Raw genomic sequence first — 23,176 nt, forward strand, 5'->3', positions numbered from 1 at the left:
ACATTTGCACAATGGAATACTACTCAGCCATAAAATGGAAATCTTACCTTTTATGACAGCATGGATGGATATGGAGGTTATTATGCTAAATGAAATAATCCAGTCAGAAAAAGGCAAATGCTATATGATCTAATTTTTATGTGAAATCTAATGAACAAAATAAATTGATGAACAAAATTGAAACAGAGGTAGAGATACATGGAACACAGTGACAGCTGTCACAGGGTGGGGTTGGGGGGCTGGATGAAAAACAGTGAAGGGATTAATCAGAACCACACACACACACATACATATAAAATATATCACACAGACACAGTGTGCTGGCAGCTGGGGGAGAGGTATGGTGTAGAGGTAAGGGTGTGGGAAAAGTGGGGATAAATGGGGATGGGTAGAGACTTTATGTTGGGCCATGGGCACACAATGCAGAGTGTAGATGATGTTTTGTTGAATTGTGCACCTGAAACTCATATGGTTTTTGTGAACCAGTGTCACTCCTAAAAATAAAAAAAATAAATGTGCATTAGACTATTTATATTTAATGTGATTATTGATATATATAGTGCTTAAATTTGTCATTTTATCTTTCCTTTTTATTTATTTTCTTTCTCCTGACTTCCTTCAGGATTCTTGAACTTTTCCTTTAGAATTCTATGTTGATTCATCCATATTTTTTAAATAGCTCTTTGGGATGTGTGATTGCTATATGTATTGCATTATTTATACATTTTTCATCACAGTCTCCTAGTATTGAAATTTTACTAGCATAAGGCATAGAAATCAAAATTATTCTTGAGTAAACTTATGCTTCTGGAAAGATTTTATAGACAGACCATTCATTCTCTTTTCTTCCTATTAAGTACAACTAAAACCTCTGGACATTATAGATAAAACAAACATAAAGAAACACTGAAAGTTCAAGAAAGGAGGAGGATAGGCTAGGGACCATGGCATCTACTATGGACTGAACTGTGTCTCTTTCAAATGCATATATATTTTAAATATATTTTATTGATTATACCATTACAGTTGTTCTATTCCTCCCCTTCATTCTCCTCCACCCTACACACTCCCTCCCCCACCCTTCCCCCTTTAGTTTATGACCACATGTCTCAAATTCTTTAGATTCTATATTTTCCCTACTATTCTTGCCCTCCCCCCATGTAATTATGATGTGCCTTGGTGTGTTCCTCCTTGGGTCCAACTTCTTTGGGACTCTCTGAGCTTCCTGGATTTCCTGGAAGTCTATTTCCTTTGCCAGACTGGGGAAGTTCTCCTTTATTATTTGTTCAAATAAGTGTTCCACTCGTGGCTGTTTCTTTCCCCCTTCTTTTACCCCTATAATACACATGTTGGAACATTTAAAGATGTCCTGGAGGTTCCTAAGCCTCTCCTCATTTTTTTGAGTTCTTGTAATTTCACTTTTTCCTGTTTGGTCATTTCCTTCCTTCTTTCTGGTCCACCCCCTTGATTTGAGTCCCAGTTTCCTTTCCATCACTATTGGTTTCCTGTGCATTTCCCTTCAGTTCAATTAGTTTAGCCTTAATATGTTCCTCTAATTTGTGGCTAAAATCATCCAGTTCTGTGAGCATCCTGATCACCAGCGTCTTGAATTGTGCATCTGAGAGGTTCGCTATTTCCTGGTCGCTTAGAGTTATTGGCTCTGGGGCTTTGAGTTCTTCTTGAGCCATATTTTGGACTGTTCATGCATGTTACGTATGAGGAGCACAGCCCTAGGTGTTCACCAGGGCGAGGCCACTCGGTCGCTGGGTTATGAGGCTGTATGTGGGGGTGGGGCCAAAGGAAAGCAATTGCGGGCCCCCTCTGCTGCCTCCTTTGTGGTCCATCTCACTGCAAGTGAAAATGTGCGACTGAGGTCAGCCCACAGCTCGGTTCGCTGCTGGGTGCTGCATGGTCCGTCTCACTGCTCACTCCCCTGATGGTTTATCTGCGCTCCAATGTGTGACCACAGCCAACCCACTGCCCTGCACCCTCACTGGGTCAGCCCGGGGTAGGGCTGCCTGGGCACCTGGGGTCTCGGGATCTTTCTTGTCTGTCCCCGCTCTGCTGCTGGCCCCGCCCCTCTTACCGGTTGGTTGAAGGGTTCATTGTTGTCAGACTTCCATATAGTTCAATTTTCTGTTCTTTGGCTGCGTCTTTGTTCTCCAAACCTTTGTTGTATTCAAACTTGGTTGTGGGAGAAGGCATAGTGTTTCCACCTATGCCTCCATCTTGGTGGAAGTCTCAAACGCATATATTGAAGCTCTAACCTCCAATGTAAGTTTATCTGGTGATAGAGCTTTTACGGAGGTAATTACGATTATATGAGGTTATAAGAATGAGGCCTCAGCCCCATAGGACTCTGGCCTTTTTAAAAAGGATGACCTCACCCTGGCTAATGTGGCTCATTGGACTGAGTACCAGCCTGCAAACCAAAGGGTCGCTGGTTTGATTCCCAGTCAGGGCACATGCCTGGGTTGCAGGCCGGGTTCCCAGTAGGGGGCATGTGAGAGGCAACCACACATTGATGTTTCTCTGCCTCTTTCTCCCTCCCTTCCCCTCTTTCTAAAAAATACATAAATAAAATCTACAAAAAAGTGATTATATCTTAATCTCTCTCTCTTTCTCTCTCTCTCTACCATGTGATGACAGCAATAAGTGGTTCTATGAAAGCTAGGGTGAGCTCTCTCACAAGAACATGACCATAATGACACTCTGATCCCAAACTCTCAGTCTTATTCACTGTGAGAAAATATATTTCTGTTGTTTAAGCCACTCACTCTATAGTCTACTTTTTATATCAGACTGAACTGAGACAGGGTCTTGGAACATCAGAAAGGAAAAAATAGAAAGAGCAAAATTATGGTTAAATAAAGTAAAATGAACTTTCTTTTTCCTGTTGAATTTTCTAACAGGTCTGTGGGTGAAACAAAAATTGTAAGTGTCTAATTGACCCTCATTATATGTAGGCTAAAGATTTGACAATTAGATTATAAATAAAAGAGTAAAATGATGTATTATAGTCTTACTTTAAAAAAATAACAGCTTCCCTGGCTGGATAGCCCAACTGATCAGAGTGTCAGCCTTATATATTGTTGTGGGTTTGAACCCTAGTCAGGGCACATACAAGAATCAACCAATGGCCATGGGTGGTGTAGCTCAATGGATTGAACTCTGGCCTGCAAACCAAAGGGCTGTCAGTTCCATTGCCAGTCAGGGCACATGCCTGGGTTTTGGGCCAGGCCCCCAGTAGGGGCTGCATGAGAGGCAACCACACATTGATGTTTTGCTTCCTCTGTTTCTCCCTTTCCCCCTCTCTAAAAATAAATAAATAAATAAAATCTTTAAAACATAACGAATCAACCAATGAATATATAAATGATTGGAACAACAGATGGATGTGTGTCTCTCTCTCTCTTTCTCACTCTCTCTCTCCCTACTTTCCTCTCTGTCTCCAATCAATAAATAAAAATTAAAATAACAGCTTTATTAAGATATGATTCACATACCATATGCTGAAGAAATATAATTAAAAATAAAATCTGCCAGCCTCTCAAAATTCTCCTCAGAAGTACAAGAGAGGATAAGAATTAAACGAGAATGTGATACACTACTCTGGCAGTCTGCTAAAGAGATTGCAGAGGCAGGAAGAAATTTTACCCTTTTATATAGCTAAGCAGATACATCCCGTGCATATATTTTCTCAAGATAAGTGATAACTGTTCCTCAAATAAAAGAACATGACATCACCATTTGCCACATATGATTTATCCTCCATTTACCTTTAATTCAGGTAGACACCTGTGTTTGTTAATTACCTTTATAATGGAAAATAAACTAGTCATATATTTATGATAGAGGGTAGATTTTAGCTTGGAGCCAGGCTCCAGCTAAAGATAGACTATTATCTTCCCACAGAAAATCAGAGATAAAAGCACCATCTTTTGTAATGATTACATTACAAAAAGATGGCTGCCAGTTTTTGAGTAAAATATTTCTGCATTGTAAAGCTAGTAAAAAGTTCGTTTAGCTTTTAAAAAGATTTACATCTCTTTCTAAGTGACAGAGAAATTTACAATTATTTTTTTAAAAGTAAATGTTCTGAGAGAAGAGAAGGCACAGTTTCTTCCTTTTTGTGTACAAGGAGGAATTAAAGTTTATTGTTCTTATTTTCTACTTGTGTTTAACTTATAACTTTGATTCACCCATTTCAAGTGTACAATTTGATAGTATCTAGTATATTCACAGAGATTAATAACCATGGCAATTAATTTAGAATATTTTTACCCTCTAAATGAACCAGTTCCCCATTAGCACTCACTCTCCATTTCCTTGACACTCCCCCTCCCAGACCTAGTTGACCACTAGTCCACTTTCTGTCTCTACAGATTTGGATATTCTCCACATTTCATATTTTAAAAAACATACAATGTGTGACATTTTGTCACTGGTTTCTTTAATTTAGCATTATGTTTTCTAGGTTCATCCTGGTTGTAACACAGATCAAAACTTCATTCCCTTGATTGCTGAATAATATTTTGTGGCACAGATGTATGACATTTTGTATATCTATTATTAGTTTACAGCACTTTGGGTTATTTCCAATTTTTGACTAATATGAGTAATTCTGCAATGAGCATTCATGTATAAATTTTTGTGTGGACATATATTTTTCTTGAATATAAAAGTGGGATTTCTGGTTCATATGGTGACTATATTTATCTTTCTGAGAAACTGCCAAAATGTTTTCCAAATCAGCTGTACCATTTTATAATTGTATCTGCAATATACTAAAGTTCTAATTCTTCTACATACTTGTCAGCACTTATTATCTGTCTTTTTTATTTTAGCCATCCAAGTGGATAAAAGTTTCTATTTCATTGTGACTTTGATTTGCATTTCCCTGGTGACTAATGTTGTTGATTGTCTTTCCATATAATTATTGGCTATTTGTATATCATTTTTTGGAATGTTGTATAGTCACACCATTTATCCATTTGAATCATTTGTCACTATGTATTTTAGTCGTAAGATTTCCTTCTATTTCTCCAGATGCAAGTCCTTTAATGGGACTTAGTAGGAGAATATGTTTTAAAATATTAATGAAATTAAACATTTATATTAAAAGTTTACTTAATGCAAAAGAGGCTTTACAATATGAAACAAAAATATCAAGAGGTATACAGAAAACAAAAAGTAAAATGACAGATGTAAATCAAATAAATATATATAACAACATAAAAGATGAATGGATTAAAAAGTCCAATGAAAATGTAGTAATTGTCAGACTGAATGAAAGAAACATAACAAGATGTAACCATCTCCTCTTTGAAGGAGACATTTTTCATTCAGCTTTACAAATTAATTGAAAGTAAATTAATACAAAATTGTTATGGAATGCAAAAAGTAATCATAAGATATCTTGGTTGACTATACTAATATCAAAACAAATAGACTTTACATAAAATAAATGTTACTAGAGATGAAGGGAGCTATTTTATAATAAAAATACTCAATCCATCAGGAAGATATAATTACCAATCATAAAAATATATTGCCCTAGCTAGAGAATCCCAAAATATATTAAAGAGAAAACAGAATTGAAAGAAGAAATAGACAACTCAGCAAGAGTAGTTAAAGACTTCAATACTTCACTTTCAGTAAGGGTTAGACGAATTAGGCAAAAGATCAATAAGAATATAGAACATAAGCAGTAATAGACACAGACTCATAGATAGAGAGCAGGCTAACAGCTGTCAGCAGTGAGGACTGGGGCGGATGGACTGAGTTAAAAAAAAAGAGAGAGAAAACTCATGGACACTGACAACCGTGTGTGGTGATTGCTGGGGAGGTTGGTTGGGGGGGTAGGTGGAGGATGGTATAGAGGGGATAAATGGTGATGGTGTTGTAAATCATGCACCTGAAACCTGTATAATTTTGTTAACCACTATCACCCCAATGAATTCAATGCAAAGGAAAATTAAATCAATCAATCAAATTAAAACTTTGGCAAACTGGAAAAAATTAAGCATTATAAAAGAAGAATACAACAAATATCTACAGAACACTCCATCCAACAACAGCCGAATGTGCATTATTCACAAGTGCATATGGAATACTCCCTAGGATAGACCATATTTGGGACCATAAGGCAAGCCTTAATAAACTCAAAAATAAGTAGTCATAGCATGGATATATTCTCTGACATGGAGTGTTTTCCAGCAACAACTAATTCTACAAACCAGTGGTGTGTCCAACAATTCAATTCATTTCTAATACTATTTACCTGGAGTTAAGCATCAGATCTCACCAGCTAAAGGGCTCATTTCCACAAGATCACTGCTACTTCTGGTGCTGGTTTCCAGTCTTGGGCCACCCAAATTTCTGACTGAATGGCTATAAGTTGGGGTTTCCACTATGCTGCTAGCACGGCTCACAGAACTCAGAAAAAAATTTAGTTATATTTACTGGTTTATGATAAAGAACACAGTTTAGTAGCAGTCAAAGGGAAAGACACATAGAGCAAGGTATGGGTTTGAGAACATGGAGCTTCTGTGACATTTTTGGGCATGAGACCCTCCTAGAATTTCATTGAATCCATCAATCCAGAAGTTCCCTGAATATCACTGTTCAGAAATTTTTTTTAATGTTTATAATTTTATTTTCTCCGATTTCATACATGTTGACTTCTTTTTTCTTTTTAAAAATTATTTTAATGTTGTTCCATTACAATTGTCTGCATTTACCCCACCACCACTCCCCTCGACCCCAGCCAAATCCACCTCCCTTCCCTGCTTCCACCCCACCTTGGTTTTGTCCATGTGTCCTTTACAGTAGTTCATGAAAACTCTTCCCCCCATTATCCCCTCCCACCTTCCTCTGATTACTGTCAGATTGTTCTTAATTTCAATTAAGAACAATTATAATATAATATAATCTCTGGTTATATTTTGCTTACTTGTTCATTTTGCTAATTAGGTTCCACTTAAAGGTGAGATCATATGGTATCTGTCCCTCACTGCCTGGCTTATTTCACTTAGCGTAATGCTCTCCAGTTCCATCCATGCTGTCACAAAGGGTAGGAGCTCCTTCTTTCTCTCTGCTCTGTAGAATTCCACTGTGTAAATGTACCATAGTTTTGTGATCCACTCATTTACTGATGGGCATCTAGGGCATCCACTGATGGGCATCCACTGATGGGCATCCACTCATTTACTGATGGGCATCTTCCAGCACTTGGCTATTGTAAATTGTGCTGCTGTGAACATTGGTGTGCATATGTTCTTTTGGATTGGTGGTTCAGGATTCTTAGGATATAATCCCAGCAGTGAAATTGCTGAGTCAAAAAGCAGTTCCATTTTTAGTGTTTTTGTTATAGAAACAAGGGCAAGGGGGGTACAATATACTATTACTCAAAGGACTCCCCACTAGATTTGCTTGTCTGCCACCAGAGGAAAGACATCTCTCAATACCAGAGACTTGTGAAAAGGAAAGGAAATATTTATTTAAAGCTATACAGACTTAAAGTAGTGACCTAATGTCTTCATTAAAATATCAAAGCCCTTTAGGATACCCACAGACACACACACAGTCTTTCCTTCTCCCTCTGCCCTAAACTGGGTATCATATCTCAGGAAAAGAAGTAGAAGTCCATGATTCAGGCTTCCAGTACCACCAGCTGTGTTGCCATCCAGGATCTCCAGTTAATCCAAAGCCATGGGGCACCTTCTCATGGCCCACCAGCAAAAATCCTCATACCCCTTTTCTTCCAGGCAAATTCTCTCTTATTTTTTAAGCCATGTGGCCAAAAGGAGCACCCCAAAGCTGCAGGGTTCAACTCTCACCAAAGCCACGGGGCCCCCCCATTGAAGCTGTGGGGGTCCCCATTATTACCAAAACTGTGGCTCTCTCTGCCACATGGTTCTCTCTTTACATGGCTGTGGGGGACCCTAGTCTGGCAAGACTGCGTGGTTCTCTCTCCACCAAAGCTGTGGGAGTCTGCACTCTGCCAAAACTGTGTGGTTCTCTTCCAGCAAAACTCCAGGGGTCCCCACCCTGGCCAAAGCCATGTAGTTCTTCCCTCAATGGCTGCCGTGTCTGGGTTTAAATCCCCACACCAACCTTCCTCTGTACCTGCATCTCTGACTCCTCCTACAATCAGTTACACCTGCCAGCAATCTTGTATTATTCCAAATTTACTGGGCTGCCATCATGAGTCTGGGCAGGTGTGGCCCCATGTCATGAAGCCAATTTTTTTTAAGCTTTCATGCAGGCACTGTAACCAGGGGGATCTGTCCTCTAGGTACAACATGGGTGGAAGTCACTTTTATCCCCCTGGCTTAAAGCATGGCCAAAGCTATTTAACATATTTATGCAACCAGTTAAAGGTTATAGATAAGTTAAACGACCATGTGACCACGCCAGAAGTTAGCTGCAAAGCTGTTGCTGTACAAAACAGCTCTGCATGTTCCTGCTCCATGTGTCCCTTCCCCCAACTCACACCTGTCGGGGGGAAGGGGGGAGGACATCTTATGTATCTTTCTAGTATTTCTTGGACACCTTGAGTTCTGGACCCCATTCCAAATTTCTATTTGTGGCCCCCCTCTTGGCTGCGCCCTGTGACATTTTGAGGAAATTCCATATGGTTTTTCACAATGCCTACACCAGTCTGCATTCCCACCAGCAGTATACTATGCTTCCCTTTTCTCCACATCCTCTCCAACACTTATTTGCTGATTTGATTATGATGGCCATTCTGACCATGTGTGAAGTGGTATCTCATTGTGGTTTTGATTTGCATATTTCTGCTGTTCAGGAATTTTTAGACCTCAATCTCCAACCCCAATCACCCCTTCTTCTCCAGAGGTCAATGAATAGAGCTCAAAGTTCTAACCCTCTAATCAATTGGTCTTTCTAGTGACCAGTCCCATCTTTAGGCTATCTGGGACCCCATCTTTTGTCATATCATTAGCATAAACTCAGGTACAATAAAAAGTGACTCATTATACATAAAAAGACACTTATTATTACTCATGAAATTCCAAAGGTTTTAGAAGTTTTGTTCCAGGGACCAGGGACCAAGACAAAATATATTGTTAGATTATATCATAGATCACAATGGAATGAAATTATAAATCAGTAGAAGAAAGGAATTTTGGAAATTCACAAATATGCGCAAATTAGCACACTCCTGAATAACCAGTGAGAACAAGAGAAAATCATAGGGAAATTATAAAATAATTTGAAATGAATGAAAATGATTGAATTACTAACTTAACAACTTCCCACAAAGATAGGCCACAGCCCAGATTCCTTCACTGGTTAATTCTACAAAACAATTAGACATAAATTTATATCAATTCTTCAAAAATCTTCCAAATAATATCAGTGGGAGGGCTTCTCAACTTATTCCATCAGACCAGTATTATCCTGATACCAAATCTGGACAAACGCATCACACACGCAAAAAGCAACCAACTGACTAATATGTTTTATTAGTATTAGTTTGTTATTATTTTTATTTTTGTATGTATATACATACAAAAATCCTTAACAAAATACTAGCCAAATTCAGCAATATATATCAAGAATTATACACCAAGGCTAAGTGAATTTTATTCTAGGAATGCAAAAGGTGGTTCAAATGTAAAGGGTGAGGCAAAAGTAGGTTTCTAGTTGTGAGTATACAAAACACACAATTTATGCTTGTATGCTTTATAAACTGTAAACTGTAAACCTACCTTTGTCACACCCTGTAAATTAATATAAAACAGCATAGAATAAAGAAAAATGTCACATAATCATCTCAATAGACATATAAAAATCTTTCAAAAATTGAACACCCCTTATTAATAAAAACCCAGCAGATGAGGAATAGAAAGAAACTTTCTTAACCCATTAAAGTACGTGTATGAAGAACCCATAGATAACATCACACATATGAATAAATTCTTTGTGATTTCAGTAAGCAAAGTCATCTTACATAAGACGAGAAAAGCACAAGCAAAGAAAAAAATAGAAAAATTACACATTAAAATTAAAGTTATACCAATATTAAAAGTGTTGCCATTTAATATACACCATCAACAAAGTGAAAAGATAACCCACAAAAGAGAAAATGTTTACACTTTATATATCTGTCTTGAATATGTAGTTTAGGTTTTCATCAAATTTGTTAAGTTTTCAGTCATTATTTCCCCCAGTATCTTTTCAGTTTGTTTCTTTCCTTTTCTTAGTTCTTATACTTCTATTATGTACATATACAAATGATTAATGGTGTCCCATATTTTCTATACTTCTGTTTGTTTATTAATTAATTAAGTTATTTATTTTTTGTTTAGTGATCCTTTGAATTTCACAATCTCTATCAATCTAGCATCAGGGTCACTGACTTTCTCTCATGCCAGTTCATATCTACTGTTGAAACCCTAGAAAAATTTGCATTTTGTTTTTTTGTTATTTACAATGCATGAATTTCTCCTTGGTTATTTTTTATAATCTCTATCATATTGATATTGCTTATTCAATGAGATACGGTCATCGCAACTTCCTCTAGTTCTTTGTGTTTGCTTTCATTTAGACCTTTGACTATATTTGTAATGGCTCCTTTGAAGTTACTGTCTGTTAAATTCAACACCTGGGCCCTGTCACAGGCAATTTCTTTTGCTGCTTTCCCCCCTATATATTAGTTGTACTTTCCTGTTACTTGGCATGCCCTGTAAATTGTTTTTGAAAACAGGACACACTAAATAAAATAGCGTAGCAAACCTGAACATATCCCCTCCCTAGGTCATGTTAAGTTCATTTGTTCAGTGACTTGGATTTGTAGTGACATCTACTTACCCTATATTGTAAAGTATGTGATGTTGTTCCTTACAGGTTTCGGTCTTGGGCATGCCCACAGCCACCTTAGCAAGACAGTGTTTTCCCCCCAGGGCTTTCTTTGACTCTTTCCTGATCACTGTATTAAGCTCTTATCACACCCAGCTGTTAGACTCTACAAATTGTCAGTTGATTGCACTATGATGATTAATTTTATGTGTCAACTTGACTGCTCCATGGGGTGCCCAGATATTTGGTCAAAGAGTATTCTGGGTATTTCTGAAAGAATATTTTTTAATAAAAGTAACATTTAAATTAGTAGACCCAGTAAAGCAGCTTGCCTTCCCTAATGTGCATCGTCCTCAGCCAAGAAGCTGAAGGCCAGAATAGAACAAAAAGGCTGATCTTCCCACAAGTTAGAGAGAATTCTTTCTGGCTGACTGCAGTTGAACTGAGATATCAGCTGTTTTCAGATTTTGGATTTGAACTGAAATATCAGCACTTCCTGGGTCTCAAGCCTGCCAGTCTTTGAACTGGAACTACACCATCAGCTCTTCTGGGTCTCCGGTCTGCCAGTTCACCTTGCAGATCTTGGGATTTGTCAGCCTCCATAATCATGTCAACCTCCCCCCCCCCGCCCCGAGATTTGAGGGATATATTTGTAAATGATTACAATAGGATGTTCTCCCTGAGCATTATGCTAAGTGAAATTAGCTAGTCAGAGAAAGACAAAAACCATATGATTTCACTCATATGTGGAATCTAAACAACATAAACTAACAAACAAAATAGAAACAGACTCATAGAGAGAACAGACTAACAGCTGTTGGGGAGGAGGGGAGCTGTGAGGCTGGGTGAAAAGAGTGAAGGGACAAAGCAAAAAAAACAAAAAAAACAAAACTCACAGACACAGACAACAGTATGGTGAATATCAGAGGGAAAGGGAGCTTGGGGGAGGTGGAAGAGGATAAAGGATATAAAGGATAAAGAGGATAAAAGGATAAATAGTGATGGAAGGAGACTTGACTTAGGGTAGTGAACACACAATATGATATATAGATGATGTATTATAGAATTATATGCCTGGGAACTATATAATTTTATTAAACAATAACACCCCCAATAAATTAAAAGTTAAAAAATAAAATAGGATGTCCGCAGGACAGAGTTCAATATTTATTAAGACATTATAATCCTTGAATACAGTTGTTGGAAGATTTGACTTTTATATGAAGTAATTATTCAATTAATTATTGAATTAATTATTCCTATGGCAAAATTTTTTAAAATATTTTTATTTATTTATCTTTAAAGGAGAAGGGAAGGAGAGAGGGGAGAGAAATATCAACGTGTGGCTGCCTCTCATGCGCCCCTGCTGGGAACTGGCCTGCAACCCAAGCATGGGCCCTGACTGGGAATCGAACCGCAATCCTTTGGTTTGCAGGCCCAAGCTCAATCCACTGAGCTAAACCAGCCAGGGCCTATGGCAAAATTTTATAAAAGTAAGTTTCACATATTTCTCTCCCAGATCATGTACAGAGTACTATTTAAAAATCCTCAGAAACAGACTCATAGGTACAGAGAACATTCTGATGCTTGCCAGATGGGGGGAATATTGGGAAATTGATGAAAGATGTGAAGAAGTACAAAAAGGAGTTACAGAATAGTCACAGGGATGTAAAGTACAACATAGGGGAATATAGTCAATAATATTCTAATAACTATGTATGGTATCAGATGAGTACTCTATTTATTGGGGGAATAATGCTGTAAGTTATATATGAATGTCTAATCACTATGTCGTACACCTGAAACTAATACTGTGTGTCAAGTATAATTGAAAAAATTTAAAATTTAAAAAAATCCTCAGTAACACTGACTTCAAATGATACTAAGATGTTTATTTAGATCTACGCACCGCATAGGACCTTACTATGCTATAACCACCCATATTTATTTTTTCTGCTTTTCCTAAAATATAGGGATAAGAGCCAAGAATGCTGATTTTGGAAATATTATCTTATTAAAATTTTAGATTGTCTAGCATTTAATATTATGGTCTATTTTCATTATATAGATTAGTGGAAATACACAACTTCAAAGAAAAAGGGAATGAGTCAAATACAGTTCAGTCTGCCTCTAAACTGCAAAGATCTGACATCCAAATACTCTACACATGCCCTTATCAATGTCCACTCTCCTGCATCTCACTTAGGGATGGCATTGGCACAGAAAATTGACTACTGGAACTTTATAATCAAAGCCCCCTTCTTCACTGCCATCAGAGAAACCATATATATGGCACTTTAACATTCAAATGTCATCCTCAAGTTTTCTGATTCAACTCAGTCTGAATTATAAAGTATTTTTGCTTCACTTTAATATCAGGTAAAAAACTCTCTGATACCTATTTATGATGACCTTCAGTCTTCACTTGAGTACCTGCTTCAAGTGTTAGTTTTGAAATTACTTATTTTCTTGGTTGCCTTAGAGTACAGAGAAAAACGCCATGCTCTTTTTGGGTCCCAGTAGACCATACAAAGTCAATGGCCTGTCTATCAAAGTTCTGAGTGTTTATACACCAGAATTCACCATCACTCTACCCTGTGTATTTATCAGGAGCGATTTCAATGGTTGCCTTTGGAGGTCCTCATCCTCTTCAGACACACTGAGTTTTCATTGCCAAGATATGCACTGAGCTACATGACCCAGTTTCTGTCCTATTCTAAAGAATAGATCTAATTGGGAATCTGCTTATCTCGGTCTGCTTTGGGACAGAATGCTGAATTTTGGCAGAATTCAAATGGGGTGATATTAAATTATGAAACTACTACTTAACTCAAGACATTCCTAAAAACTATAAAGAACAAATATTCTAGAAAAGACTTTCTTCTTTATTTGTATTTCCTCATTACATTTTTTAAGTTTTTTCATGGAGTTTTACATCAATTACAGTCAATAGCACTTAGAAACTGGAATTCTGTGGGCAAAGGACTTGAACAGACAGTTCTCCAAGAACATACAGAGGGCCCAGAGACATATGAAAGGATGCTCAGCATCACTAGCCATCAAAGAGATGCCAATTAAAATTATAATTATACACCATTTCACACCAGTCAGAATGTCCATCATAAACAAATCAAACAAGTGCTGGAGAGGATGTGGAGAAAAGGGAACCCTAGCCCATGGTTGGGAATGCAGACTGGTGCAGCCACTGTGGAAAGCAGTATGGAGTTTCCTCAGAAAACTGAAAATGGAACTGCCTTTTGTCCTAGCAATTCTACTGCTGTGATTATGTCCTAAGAATCCTGAAACACCAATCCAAAAGAACCTATGCACCCCAATGTTCATAGCAGCACAATTTATAATAGCAAAGTGCTGGAAGCAACCTAGGTGCCCATCAGTAAATGAGTGGTCAAGAAACTGATGTGGGTACATTTACACAATGGAATTCTATGCAGCAGAAGGAAAGAAGAATCTTCTACCCTTTGAGACAACATGGATGGAACTGGAGAGCATTACGCTAAGTGAAATTAGCCAAGCAGTGAAAGACAAATACCATATGATCTCACCATTAACAGGAACCTAATCAACAAAATGAACAACCAAGCAAAATATAACCAGAGACACTGAAATAAGGAACAAACTGACAGTGACCAGAGAGGAGAGGGGGCGGGATAATGGGGTAAAATAGGGGAAGGGTCATCAAGGAACATGTATAAAGGACACATGGACAAAGCCAAAGGGGGTAGGTTTGAGGTTGGGAGGCATGGCGGGGTGAAAATGGAGACAACTGTACTTGATCAACAATAAAAAGAAAAGAAACTGGAATTTTGTATCATGGAAATAAATACATAAAAGAATGAATAAAGAAATAGCTGTGGCTTATATCATAATATTATATGAACTATCTACTAATTTTTTATTTATATTTGGTAAGTCTTCAGGTTAATTTTTCTACTTTAAATAAGTTCAGCTTAGCACTTTGCCATCAATAGCAGCACATTTTTCCAAAATTCTTATTGTCAGTGCTCATTAAACTTGACTTCTTCAAAGTCAATATGGCTTTCAATAAATGATATTTCAATCCTTTAGGAGTTTACTTAAGATGGTTTCTCACTATGGAAATATAAAATTGAATTTCCTGACTATATTCAAGTCTTATTTTGTTTCTCTGTCTTACCTAGTTCTGTATATCTTTTTCTGAGACTTTGTACCACTCTTTGGAGGGCAAAAGCAAGTAAGTGTTGTTGCCAAATATTAGTTTAATATACATAATTCAGTTCTTTCCCTTGGCTTAATTATTACTGCTTATCCTGTTGATAAGTTTAGTCATTTACATAGTTGTGATTACCTATATATATAATAGTTATATATTGCATACATTAGTATATGTAATATATAATTATTGTTGTGTGCATATATAGAGTTGATTCTCATTATTTGTAGAATTATATTTGTGATTTTGCCTCCTTTAGAAGTTTCACGGTTATTTGTGGACATGCACAGAGCATTGAAAGTTTTGAATTACCCAACATGCATCTCCCCAGCTGAGATTAAACAAGACTCTGCCTTCTTATTTCAGCTCTAATACTATAAAAAGTGTCCTTTTTACAGTGTATTTAGTGCCACCTTTTTCTAATTTGGGGTTTTTGTTGGTTATTTCTTTTGCTGAAAATGGCCCCCAAGCAAAGTGCAGAAGTGCTGGCTTGTGTTCATAAGAGCAATAAGCCTGTGATGGGCCTCATGGAGAAACTAAATATGTTAGATAATATTACTTCAAGCATCATCAGTTATAGAACTGTTTGTTTTGAGTTCAATGTTAATAAACCAACAATATGTAAGAGATAAGGTATCTTATCTAACACAAAAACACACACACACAGAAAACAAAGTTTTGTATTGATTGGCTGACAAAAATACTGTGACCAGAGGCTTTCAGAAACTTAACTTCATTTTGCCTAGGAGCAATGGTTCAGTATTCACTGATTCAGTGTTTGCGGAAATCTTATAGAACCTAACTACCGAAAATAATGAGAATGACTGCACAGAGAATGAGACAAGTACCTATCTTGGTTCATATCGGTTGCTGTGGATTCATTAGAGGAAAACAATTCAGATCTGTTTTCCACCTACACGTCAAGAAAGAGAATGGAAATCTGTAGAAATCTGAGTTTTCCTTATAACTCCCTGCTCCCAGTCCTTCTGAAAACCCAATTAATAGAATTTATGTTTTAGAATCAGGAAAATAAACTGTTTCTGCTCTGAGGTACAAGAGAAAACTAAACGTTTGAGTGTAAGAGCCTGATAGGTGTGACTTTCATGATACACACAGGGCAAGGACTATGGCGGAGGGGCAATTGTGCCCAGCTTATATATTCAGTAACCTGGGATGTGACCAGGTCCCTAGTGGGATGATGGGCAGACACCTGAGAACTGAATACCAAACGTGGTTGAATTTAAAGGAAAAGATTCCCATAGTCAAGTGTGGTCAAGACACAGTAGAGCTACTTGCCACTGAGCAGATAGCAAATGAAGACTTGCAAATTATCTGGGGAAGGCTGCAATAGCTTGACACAAGACAGAGTTCTCCCTACAAACTTTTAACTAGTGTTATTTTCCATGCTGTTCAAGCCATCCAGGACTTCTATGTAGCACTAGTGGGCTCTACATTGACCTGGTTCCAAAAAATAAAAATATATAATATCTACTGTCCTAGAAAATGGTAGAGCAAAACTATATTCATGGACTTCTATGTTTTCACTCAGGATTTAGCTCCATGTTTTTCAAATTTATTTTACCCTTTTTTCCTTTAGTCTTAAAAACTTTTAATGTTAATAAACTGAAATATTTGCTCGTTGAAAGTATAGAGAATAAGAGCAACTAAGTGTAGACAGCTACTATAACTTTTGAGTAATCTACACAGTCTTAATGTCCCATGTAAATCAGTTTAAAACCAAGCACTTTAGACCTTACCTCATCCAGTAAAAGGCATAATGATAATGTGTGGTTTTTGTTACCTTTTTTCTCCCTTCAGTTAGGATAAACCCATTACCTTGGTAACTTATTTTCTCATGTGATTCTGCTCAATTTCATTAGCGACACACACATGCTACACAGTTTTCACTAATGAACTCGTTCTACTGATTGGGTGTCAATGATTAATGTAAAGTTTTGCACACCTACACTACAGCTTGAAAAAACTAAACTCTATGGTCTCTCTCAAACCTATCACAACAGAATGATAATGCATTTGTTTGCTTATGACAAATATTTATTTAGAAACTACTAAATCCAACGTACTCCAGAATACAGAATACTTTACATTCTATAGGGGAAATATTTTATTTGATATATGGATAATATTTTACTTTATATTAATTCAGATTACTTTAGAAATATGAAACATTATATTTGATATTTTGCTAATTGAATTATCTATTAATTTTATTCTTTTAAATACTTTATTTATTTTTATACTTCTAAAAAGATTTTATTTATTTTTAGAGAGAGGGGAAAAGAAGGAGAAAGTAAGGGAGAGAAACATCAATGTGTGGTTGCCTCTCATGTGCCCCATACAGAGGAACCTAGCCCACAATCCAGGCATGTATCCTGACTGGGAATGGAACCTGTGACCCTTTGATTTGCAGGCCAGAGCTCAATCCACTGAGCCACACCACTCACGGCTTATTAATTTTATTCTTTAATAAATTTGAAATGATCCTAAACAGAAAAACATATCTTTCAATAAGAATATTGAAAAAATCACACAATACACTATACAGTCGATGTATTATAGAATTATACATCTGAAACCTATATAATTTCATTAACCAGTATCACCCTAATAATTCAATTAAAAAACCAAAATAAAACAAAGAATATTAAAAAATTAAAGTAGCAATAATTATTTTAAATTATTTATTGTAGTACAAATTATAAAAAAACTTATCCCCCACCCCTTCAAGCCCTTCAGGTTCGTAAGTCAAACACACACACACACACACACACACACACACACACACACCATGTATGAATTCTAAAGAAAGCAAAATCTTTAACAAAAAGATTGAAGTGTTTTCTTCAATAACAAACTTGTGTTTTCTCATTTTGGCGTATTCATCTAAATAAACAAGTTTCAACAAGGGTCCCATGGTAGGCACACTGGTTTATTGTAAGAATTCTTAAAACATGCAATACCTGACTGTTTAGTCAGGGCAAGGACTTTTTTCTTTCAGATTGTTTAATTAAAAAATGACAACAGCCAACACAATATTGTCAGGTGTGAATGAATCGAAGTTATACTTCATTTTTTTGTTAGATCAACAAAAAAATATGTAGTACTTCTTTGGTGTGCCATGGAATTTTAGCAATTAATTTATGTGTGCCATGAGATGAAAAAGGTTGAAAATTGCTCATCTAAATGACAATACTACTGTTTGATACAGACTAATAACCTTATCACAGTTTTTCTAGTATGGGTGGGCATGTGTTTCCTTTAAAGATATTTTTTAGATGTTAGAAGTGAGAAACCCACAGTTCATTCTAGTGAACACTTAGAATCACAATTTCCCCAGAGGTCTTTTTATCTCCTAAGTACTCAGGAACTTCATTTTTTCCCCATAAAGCATCGTTCTATAAGATACCTTCATTGAACATAGGAAATAAGACACTGATTGTTCAAGAGGCTAGTTTTGCAGAATCCCCTTTTGCTTGACTTTAAAAATATCTGAATATCTTGAGGCATACGAGAAGTGATATGTTATAATAGATTACCTTAGTTTAATTATTTCATTTATTGTCAGTTTGTATTATTCTATTTCAAAATGTAATTTAATCCTTTTTTAAATGCTAGTAGTATTTAACACCATGATAACCTTAAAATATCCAGTGTGGCCATCTTATTTTAATTCTTCTACTTATAGGAATACAGGCAATAGGACATCCATCAAGATTGAAAGAAGCCAAACCACATGACTTAATGTGGCTTCTCCAGAGATTCATTTATCTTGGTAAATTGAGATAAACTCATTGTGTTTTCTGCTGAGAAACAAGCAAGTCTTATCCTAAGCAAGCCTTCAATCTGATCAAAGACCATACAGTGATAAAATTTTATTGAAGTGAAAGGCAAATATTTTTAAATAGTTTACATAGGTAAATTTTTATGCCTATAAAATATGCAAAAGATGATGCATTAACAATGTAACAGATAAATATAACCCTTGCAGTAAATTTTGTTTACTCCCTTAATTTTTGAGGATAATGTTAATTAATAAGCATGTATAAATTTTTTAAAGATTTTATTTATTTATCTTTAGAGAGGAGGGAAGGAGAGAAGGAGAGAAATATCAATGTACGGGTTGCTTCTTGTGAGTCCCCTGCTGGGAATTGGCCTGCAACCCAGGCATGTGCCCTGACTGGGAATCGAACCGTGATCGTGTGGTTCACAGGCCCGGGCTCAATCCACTGAGCTACACCAGCCAGGGCTAATAAGCATGTATTATTTTTACTTAAATCATCTAATATGTGATACCAAAAGCAAACTTACATATATGTAAATAATCTAATTAAAGTAGAAATAAATTCCTTTTCATGAAATGTATCCCCAATACCATATTTCACTGCTATTGGTTTTTATGGTAAGAGGATCTTTAGTAATAAATGATTTTTGAACAGGTACAGCTAGAAAATTATCAAACACTCATTTAAAGTACAATTTTCTCTGGGCTCTCTATTCTGTTCCATTGATCTATATGTCTGCTTTTATGCCAGTACCATGCTGTTTTGATTACTGTGGCCTTATACTATAGTTTAATATCCAGTAGCATGATTTCTCCAATTTTGTTTTTCTTTCTCAAGATTGCTTTGGCTATTTGGGGTCATTTGCAGATTCACATACATTTTTGGAATATGTATTCATTTGTAGGAAATATGTAATTGATATCTTGATAGGAATTGCATTGAATCTATAGACTTTTGGGGTAGTATGGATATTTTAATGATGTTAAGTCTTCCTATCTATGAACACAGTATATTCTTCCACTTATTTGTATCTTCTTTAATTTCTTCCTTCAGTGCCTTACAATTTTCTGAGTACAGGTTTTTACATTTTTGGATAAATTATCCCTAAATATTTGATTTCCTTTAAAGCAAGTATAAATGGAATTGCTCTCTTAGTTTCCATTTCTGATTGTTCACTGTTGGTGTATAAAAATGCAACTGATTTCTGGATATTTACTTTGCATCCTGCAACTTTACTGAATTCATTCATCAGTGGAATCTTTAGCATTCTCTACATAGAGTATCATATCACCTGCAAATAATGAGTTTTACTCCTTCCTTTCCAATTTGAATACCTTTTATTTCTTCTTCTTGTCTGATTGTCTTTATAGTTAATATTTGACAAAGGAGGCAAAAACATATGGGGTAAAGATATTCTACTCAATAAATGGTATTGGGAAAATTGGACAAATATGTGCACAAATAAATGAAACTAGACCTCAATTTTACACCATGCACAAGAATAAACTCTAAGTGGATTAAAGAATTAAATGTTAGACTCAAAACCATAAAAAATCCTACAAGAATATATTGGCAGTAAAATCTAGGACATTTATCATAGCAATACTTTTTTTGATATATTGCCTCAGGCGAGGGAAACAAAGCGAAAAATAAACAAATGGGACTAAAATGTTTTGCACAGCAAAAGAAACCATCAACAAAATGAAAAGACAATCTGTTGGGAACCATCCTACCTGGTTTCAAGAGTTGTAACTAACCCCCATGGCTAAGGATGAGTAAGCGACCACGGGAATGAGAGCCACAAGGAGACAAAGCTTGTCTCGGGTAGCGAACGCTGCCTCAGCTTACTCCCCTGCCCCCAAAACCATGGTTGATGTTGATGACAGGTATGACTCCTCACAGTGAGGGGCAACCTAAGCCAGACTCGATCACTTGGGAGGCCATCAGGGAAGGACTTGAGGGGCTGTGACAAAGAGGGAACAATGGACCCTTACCCCCCGGCTATGTGACATAGCCTGAGTCCCCACGTCCTCTGGGAGAAGCACTTCCTGGCTCTAATCCACTTAAGCCTGAAAACCTGATGGGGAGGGAGTGCAGCATCTTGCCTTACTAGAGCAGTATCCAGGAAGAAATCTGGCATAAGAAAGAATTCCTAAAAATCCTGTGAAACCTGCTTTGATAAGAGTGTTTTCATTCATATGTTAAGGGTCTGAGCAGGAAATGAGTATGTCTCCCAAAGTTTCTGCAAACCCCCTTTCCTGATAGACACTGACTCAGACTAAGCCCTCAGATTTCTTTGAAATATTATCTACTGTTTGATCCTTGCTGCCCTGTATTCCTGTGTATTACAGCCCAAGAAAAGTCCCTGGAGGAAGGGGCTCCAGGCCTTTTTCCTCTGAGAAACTGGCCATCTCTCCTCCCCAAGCAGATCATGACTTGGTAGTGTTTACTTTCATCCATGGTGGATGAGGGGACTTGAGGGCAAAGTTGCCCATACAACAATCCACTTAATGGGAGAACATATTTGCCAATGATACAACTAATATCTAAAATAAAGGACTTATATAACTCAATACCAAAAAACAAATGATCTAATTCAAATAAATGGGTAAAAGATATGAATACACACTTCTCCAAAGAGAACATAAAGTTAGCTAACAGACATATGAAAAAATGCTTAATGTCAATAATCACCAGAGAAATGCAAATTAAAACCACACTGAAATACCACCTCAGGCCTGTCAAAATGGCTATTATCAATAAATCAACAAACAACAAGTGCTGATGAGGATGTGGATAAGTGAGAATTCTTGGGAAGTACTGGTGGGAGTACAGATTAGTGTATTCAGTCTGGAAAACAATGTAGACTTACCTCAAAAAAAATGAAAAATGGAACTGCCCTATGACCCCACAATTCTACCTCAGGAAATATATCTGAAGAAACCCAAAACACTGATTTGAAAGAGGATTTGCATGCCTATGTTCACTGCAGCATTATTTACAATAGCCAAGGTTTGGAAGCAGCCCAAGTGCCCATCTGTAGATGAGTGGGAAAAAAAAAAGCTGTGGTACATTTAGAGAAGGGAATACTACTTGGCCATAAAAAGGAAGTATGCCTTACCCTTCACAATAGCATGGCTAGACCTGGAGAATATTATACTAAGGGAAATAAGCCAGTCAGAAAAAGACAAATACTATATGCTCTCACTTATATGCAGAATCTAATAAACAAAATGAGCTAACATGCAAAATAGATAGAGAGTAGGCTGACAATTGTCAGTGTGTGGGATTTGGAGGACTGTGTGTAGAGGTGGAGGAACTGAGACAAAATAAAATATGAAAAAACTTATGGACATGGACAACCATATAATGGTTGGTGGGGGAGGGGAACAGGGGAAGGTGGTGGAGTGTATAAGCCACATGAATAGTGATGAAAGAAAACTTAATTTGGGGTGGTGAACACACAGTACAGTGTACACATAATGTGTTGTGGAATTGTGCACCTGAAACCTGTATAATTTTGTTAACCAGTTACCCCAATAAATTCAATAAAAATGAAAAAAAAACAAAATGAAATTTATCTGTCATCTGTATTAACAGTATGGAAGGAAAAAGTAGATATTTGTAGTGATTTACAAATTATTATAAAGAAATACTTGCTCTCAAATGTGTTTTTTTAATTTTCTATTTATGTTTAAATAGAGGGGAAGGGAGGGAGAAAGAGAGGGAGAAAAACATCGATATGTAGTTGCCTCTTAAGCACCTCCTATTGGGGACCCAGTCCACAACCCAGGCATGTGCCCTGACTGGGAACCAAACCATCAACCTTTCGGTTCACAGCCTGGAGCTTAGTCCATTGAGCCACAGCAGCAAGGTCTGTGTTTTTGTTTTTGCTTTTCTTTCTTTATATTTACATGTCTTGATTTATTTGGAGTGGCTGGAAGGGATTGTGATTTATCCATAAAGGATGGAAAATAAAATATTTGTATCCTCACCTGAGGACATTTTTTCATTGCTTTAGAGAGAGAAGAAGGGGAAGAGGCAGAAAGAGAGACAGGCTAGAGAGATGTAACAGAGAGACATCAATTGGTTGCTTCTCACAGGCTTCCTAATGGGGGACTGATTACCCAACTTAGGTATGTGTCCTGACTGGAAATCAAACTCACAACCCTTTGGTGTAGGGATGATGCTCCAATCAAGTGAGCCACACCACCCAGGGCTGAAAAGTCAGTTAAAACATGTCCATAAATTACTAATGTAGTTGTTCAATGTTTCTTCATAGTTGTTATCTAATACTTTTATTTACTTGTACCAATAAAAAATTAATGGCCATTCG

Source organism: Sturnira hondurensis, unplaced genomic scaffold (genome assembly GCF_014824575.4).
Source record: "Sturnira hondurensis isolate 20B ecotype Veracruz unplaced genomic scaffold, ASM1482457v3 Scaffold0011192, whole genome shotgun sequence".
NCBI lineage: Eukaryota > Metazoa > Chordata > Mammalia > Chiroptera > Phyllostomidae > Sturnira > Sturnira hondurensis.